Below are 7,120 nucleotides of genomic sequence, written 5' to 3'. Positions count from 1 at the left end.
TGCGATTCTTCCATTCCTGGATACCAGTAATTCTTAAATTATTCTTCTTCATGTTATCCAGCATGAATCTTAGACTCTCTTCAGATTTTTTTTATTTTTTATCCTTTTTTCTGTTTGCTCTTCTTTCTTAGCCGTATTAAGAGCTTTGTCCTCCAGCTTGCTGGTTCTGGCTTCCATCTCTTCAATTCTACTCTTTTGCCCTTTCAGTGTATTGTACATTTCTGATATTTTATTATTAATTATCTGGACCTCTTTTTGCAGGTTTTGAATTGTTTCCAATGCTGTAGCTATCTTGTTGATTGCTCCTGTAGCACTTTTCTGATTTTTTCCTTATTTTCCTCCATGCCTTTTCAGAGCATTTGAATTTGTTTCCATATCATTCTTCTGAATTCCTTCTCAGGCAGATCCTAAACCTGCTCTTCTTCTACTGGAAATATTGTGTCTGCCTCCAGCTCATTTGTCTCAATTACTCTTTTCTGTTTTGGGACATGTTTTGAGACTTTTAATTTTGTTTTCCTGGACATTTTCAGTAGCTAAGTGGATTTTTAATGCTTAAATGGATGTATGTTGCTATATTGTTAAGCTTGCTGAGAGTCTCTTGGTGGATATGATCTGGAGATAGGCTTTCCTTTTCACAAGTAATGTCTAGCAGCTAGTATTGGCTCCTGTCCCAATGGTGAGATATTATGGGGTATGATTGTAGCTTGGCTATATTGCCACAATTGCTGACTCTTCTTGGGTAATGACAGAGAAAAACTCCTATCCCCAGGAAAAAAGTGTGATCAAAAGGGCCCAAAACAGAAGAGATACAAAAGCAGAGACAAAAACTACCACTCCAAAACAAATATAAAACCACAGCTGTCTAACTGGTGGCAGGAGTAAAGGATCCCATGCAGGTCAACTTTAGGGCTGGGTCCAAGAGTCAGACGTCATAAGCAGCTGCCAAAGTGTCAGTCCATGGGACCAATGGGGATCCTCCTCTTTATGCCATGGGAAAACTGTGGGCTCAATGCTGGACCCTTTTGGGTATGCACACTCACCTGCCTGAAGGTGGCCAAGCTGGGCAGAGAGGGCTCATCAGGGAAGAGGAGGGAAAAAAAATTGTAGAATTCCCCACTCCTCTTTTTTTCTAATGTTGCTGCATGGGTTTCACTGTGTCAGTCTGGCTGTGGCTCTGCCCTCTGAACACAACCTGGGTGGGAGTGCTCCGCAGGCAGAGTCATGAGACCTGATCAATTCCAGAATCTCAGTATTTTCCTTCATACAATGATTTTCCCACTGGTTGGTGTGGGAAACTGACACTGCACTTTACCTTCTCTAAATTTCTGGCACCTCCCCCACAAAGCTTGTTCTACCTGACTCTTCTTGCTCCGCCTCCAAAACCAGAAGTCTTAATCTCTTTTTAATGTCTTCTTGACTTTTCTTTGGTAGCTGTTTTTTTGCTTTGACCTCTCTATTACTTTTTTTCATTTCTGAAACTTGCTTCTGGCTTTTCTCCAGTTTTCTCTTTTATTTCTTCATAATCATCAACCCAGTTATCCTTGATGTCTCTGTCATTGTCCTCACCTTTCCAACGATCCCTGCCTGCAATGCCACCACCTCTCACCATCTACACCACATGCTCCACCTAGAATGTTTCTGTGTCCCACAAATTAAGTATCCACCTCTGCCGCTGCCGTCATCCAAGGTAGGGTATAAGCGTTACTCCTGATCTTAAAGGAAAATTCTGTCTTTCTCCATGGGTTTTTCATAAGTGCCTTTATCATATTGAGAAATGTGCCTGCATTCATAGCTCTGAAAAATTTTTATCACAAAATGGTGTTGGCTTTTATCAAATGGCTTCTCTGCATCAAATGAGATAATTATGTGATCCTTTTCCTTTGATCTATTAATGTATATTCTATGACTGATTTATAATATTGAATTAATTACCCTTGCATTCCTGGTGTACATTCTGCTTGTCATGCTATATGATCTATTTAATATGTTTTTGGAATCAGCTTTTTAGTATTGTCTTGAGGATTTTTATATTTATATTCATAAGGGATCTTGTTCTGTCATTTTGTTTTCTTGTGGTGTCTGACTTTTATATCAAAGCAATGATTACATCATAAAATGAATTAGGAATTGTTCACTCCTCTTCTTTTTTTGGATGACTTGGGTACCTGTTACAAGTGTTTGGTAGAATTCCTTAGTGAAAACATCTGGGTCTGAACTTTTCATTCCTTGAAGACTTCTGAGGACTAATTCAGTTTCTTCACTTGTTAGGAATTTGTTGAGATCTTCTATTTCCTTATGAATAAATGTAGAAAGTTTTTGTGTTTCTAGGAATTTGTTCATTTTTCTAAGTTATGTAATTTGTTGGTTTACACCTGTGCACAGTATTATTTTATGATCATTTTTATTTCTATATGGGCAACTGCCTAGCCAAACAATTGGAAGAGATCCATATTTGTACCCTTAGCAAAGAAAAGTAGTCCAAAGGAATGAAAATTTACTACACAGTGATAATATCACATGCAAGTAAAATTTTGAGAAAGCAATTCAAAGATTATTGCAGCAGTACATTGACAGGTAACATCCAGAAATTTAAGCCAGATTCAGAATAGGATGTGGAATGAGGTATATCATTGTTAAAGTCAGATGGATCTTGACTGAAAGCAGAGAATACTAGAAAGATGTTTACTTGTACTTTATTGGCTATGCAAAGCCAATCAACTGCATGGATAATAACAAATTATGGCTAACATTACCAAAAACAGGAAATCTAAAATACCTAAATGTGCCCATGAGGAATCTGTACATTTATCAACTGGCAGTGATTTAAACAGAACAAGGGAATACTGACTGAATGGTTAAAATCAGGAAAGTTGTGTGGCAGGGAAGTGTCATTTCATAATACTTATTCAGTAAGAAACTGGATTGTATTAAGGAGAACCTGGCATCAGGATTGGAGGACGATTCATTAACAATCTTCAATATGCACATGGCACAACCTTGCTTGATGAAAGCAAAGAGGACTTGAAATACTTGTTGATAAAGATCAAAGACTACAGCCTTCAGTATGGATTGCAACTTGCTGTAAAGAAAATAAAAACATCTTCACAAGTGGAAAAGTAAATAACATCAAGATAAATGGAGGAAAGATTGCAATTGTCAAACATTTCGCTTTACTTGGAGCCACAATTAATACTCATGGAAGCAGCAGTCAAGAAATCAAAAGATGTATTGCATTAGGTAAACCTGCTACAAAGGTACTTTTTAAAGTGTAAAAGAACAAATATGCCACTTTGAGGACTAAGGTATGCCTGGCCCAAGCTATGGTATCTTCAATCACCTCATATACATGTGGAAGTTGGACAATGAATAAGGTCCACTGTACAAGAATTAATATATTTGAATTATTGTGGTGCTGAAGAATACTGCAAGTATGATGGACTACCAAATGAAGAAAAAAATCTGTGTTGGAAGTACAGTCAGAATGTCCCTTAAATGTTAAGATAGATAGATTTAATCTCTTATACTCTGGACATGTTGTCAAGAGAGATCAGTCCCTGGAGAAGGACATCATGCTCTATAAAGTAGAGGGTCATCAAAAAAGAAGACCCCAGTTAGATGAACTGACATGGTGTTACCAACAATAGACTCAACTATAACAGCAATTGTGAGGGTGATGCAGGACTGGTCAGTGTTTTGTTCCATTGTGCATAGGGTCACTATGAGTCCAAACTGACTCAAGGGACCTAACAATATTAACAAGGGCAGTTGTAATACTACTACTTTAATTTCTGATCTTAGATATTTTTATCTTCTCTCTTGCACTTCCTTGTCAGTCTATAGGTTTGTCAAGCTTACTGTTCTACATAACAGCAAAACAATTCTATTTTCTTTTGATTGATCTCTTACCTTTTTATATTTCCATCCATCTTGTAGCTTTAGGCTTTTTGTGATATTATTTTTCTAGTGCTTTAAGTTGTAGAGTTGTTATTGATTTTAGGTATTTCTTATTTTTAATGCAGGTGTTTCCTGCTATGAATTTTCCCAAATACTGCTTCTATTGCATACCATAAGTTTCAATATGTCCTGCTTTTGTTTTCGGTCTACTCAGAATATTTTCAGATTTCTCTCAATTTCCTCCTTGACTCATTTACTGTCTAATAGTGTATTCTTAATTTCTCTATATATGTTTTGTATTTTCCATTTCTCCTTCTGTCAGAAATTTCTAATTTCATATTATTATGGTCAGAAAATATATTTTGCATAGTTTCAGTCATTTTAGCTTATTGATACTTGCTTTGTAATCTAACACATAGATCCATGTATCTTTTAGAAGAACTCTACTGTTGAATCGGGAGTTCTATATATGTCTGTTAGTACATGAATAGTGCTTTATAGTGTTGTTCAAAGATCCCTGGTGGTGGCGGTGGTGGTGGTTATGGTTATGTGCTGTGGCGTCTGTTCTGACTCATAGCGACTGTGCATAGGGTTTCCAAGGCTGTAAATCTTTACAGGAGCAAAAAGCATCATCTTTTTCCCACAGAACAGCGAGTAGTTTCAAATGTTGTTCCTTGAGGTTAGAGCCCAGCTTGTAACCACTAAGCTACGAGAGCTCCTTGTGTAGTGGGTTACATATTGGGCTGCTAACTTACAAAATCAGCAGTTTGAATCCATCAGTCACTCAGCTGGAGAAAGATAAGGTTTTCTGCTCCTGTAAAGAATTACAGCCTCAACAATCATGTAAAGATCACCATGAGTCAGAAACAACTCTAACTACTTAGCAACAACTATTCAAAATGTATTAAGAACATAAATAAAAGGACTAAAACAATAACATTCTCAAAAACTTATGGGTAATACTGACTCATGGCAACCTTGTATAGGATTTCCAAGGTGATGGGTTTGAACTGCCGACCTTCACAGTCCAGTGCAGACCCTACAAAGTACAACTGGATGGATCTCATTAACACTATGTTGAGACCAAAAAGTCAGACTCTTAAAAAGTACATCCTGTATTTCATCTAGATGAAATTAAAAAAAAAAAAAAAATGATGATAAAAGTAAGGATAGTAGTCACCTTTGTGGGGGTGTAGGAACTGGGAAGGGACAGGGGATACCATAATGTTCTGTTTCTTGATCTAGGTTCTGACTCCATTGATGTATTCTCTGTATATACCAATTCTTCAAGCTGAAGATTTATTATTTGTAATGCTTAGGACCTAGTTTTTAATAATGGATTCTTAAATATGCAACCAAAAAGATGAGAAACAACAACAACAAAAAATGGATTAATTGTTCTTCAAAATTAACAACTTTTGTGCATCAGTTGAAGTTCTTATATATTATTTTATGCTCTTCTAAGCCTGGTAGAAAAATTTAGGGAACCATAAATCTGAGGGTTTAATGCCAAGAATATGTAAAAACAAAACAGGAACAACAAAAAACACTGCCATCAAGTCAGTTCTGACTCATAGTGATGCTCTATAGGGTTTCTGGTATTGGAAATGGAAATCTTTGCAGGAGCAGGTAGTCTCATCTTTTTCCTGTGGATTGACTGGTGAGTGTGAACTGTTGGCATTGCAGTTAGCAGTCTATTGCTTACTCTATAGCATCACCAAGTTCCTTGTGTGATAGAAAAGTCTAGCAACTAAAAGACAACCCAATTTAAAAAAAAAAAAAAAAGGCAATTGGGGGAGTAGAAAAGATAGTACTCTGGTAGTACACTGTGCCCAATCCCTCTAACACAAAGACCCAAAAGAACCAGTGAAACACAGATCTTGGAACTCTGAGCATCAAATGAAAGAATAAAGAATTTTATTAAACACTTATTGGAAAATCAAATATAATGAAAGCATTCTTTGAGGAAAGAAACAGAATGGCGTTCTGATGTAGTATAGCAAGGTGGTGGTAGTGGGTCATCAAGTTGGTTTGACTCATAGTGACCATGTATAGGGTTTCCAAGTTTTAAATATTTATGGGAACAAAAAACCTCATCTTTATTTCATAGAGTTACTGGTAGATTTGAACTAATGATCCATGGTTAGCAGCCCAACTCATAATCCACTACACTACTAGAGTTATTTTACTGTGGTATAGTCTCTTCTAAACTACAGTCTTTGTAAACTCCCATCTAGTGATTTGATCTTGATTGATCTGGATGAGAAAAAGTGGGGGAAGATGATGATGGATCATATGATTCAACTGGGAGTGATTGTTAACAGGGCTGATTGTGATTGGTCAATTTTGCTATCATAAAATGAGTTATCTCAGAAGCAGAAGAAGAGATTGCACTACCATCAAAGAACATCCAAGAGTGTAGTGCGCACTTTGGACCCTAAGATTCCTGCATATTGGACCTCTTTGACTCAGCAGCAGAAAGCTGTAACACCAGAAGAGTGACAAAGGAGCAGCAGCAGCAGAACCAAGAACCAGAGCACAAGACAGAGCAGTGGGATTCCCAGCACATGAAGCTAATGATGTTTACTTGCAGAACTGGTTGTCTCTAGGCATTTAATTGGGGTAGCAAAGTTATAGAGCCAAGGTGCTATAGCCTAGCGTTTTCAGGCTGAGGCTTAAATGTTGTGACCTGTGGGCATTTATCAGCAGTTCTAAAATATGAAGTCAGAAGGATCTTGGATGAAAGCAAAGAATACCAGAAAGCTGTTTACCTGTGCTTTCTATGCAAAGACTTTCAATTGTGAACAATATTGAGTTTTCCAGAACACTTAATTGTGCTCATGAGGCACCTGTACATATAGATCAAGGGGCTGTTGTTTGAACAGAACAAGGGAACACCAAATGTTCTAAAATTAAGAAAGGTGTGTTCCAGGATTGTATTCTTTCTCCATACTTATTCAATCTGTATGCTGAGCAAATAATCCAAGAAACTGAATTATATGAAGAAAAGCATGGTATCAGGATTAGAGGCAGACTCATTAACAATCTGTGATATGCAGATGATACAACCTTGCTTTCTGAGAGTTAATAGGACTCAAAATACTTATTGAAGATTAAAGACCACAGCCTTCAGTATAGATTGCACCTCAATATAATGAAAACAAAAATCCTCACCACTGCAACAATAACATTATGATAAATGGAGACAATATTGAAGTTGTCAAGG

General features: G+C 37.0%; 1 pseudogene; it reads right to left on the bottom strand.

Annotated features, from left to right (window-relative positions):
• The window catches only part of LOC102833757, a 12,493-nt pseudogene extending 10,153 nt beyond the window's left edge, over positions 1 to 2,340 (bottom strand).
• Between the last annotated feature and the right edge of the window lie 4,780 nt (positions 2,341 to 7,120).

The sequence above is a fragment of the Chrysochloris asiatica genome, unplaced genomic scaffold (assembly GCF_000296735.1).
Source record: "Chrysochloris asiatica unplaced genomic scaffold, ChrAsi1.0 scaffold00332, whole genome shotgun sequence".
Lineage (NCBI taxonomy): Eukaryota > Metazoa > Chordata > Mammalia > Afrosoricida > Chrysochloridae > Chrysochloris > Chrysochloris asiatica.
This window is presented reverse-complemented; position numbering and strand designations above follow the sequence as displayed.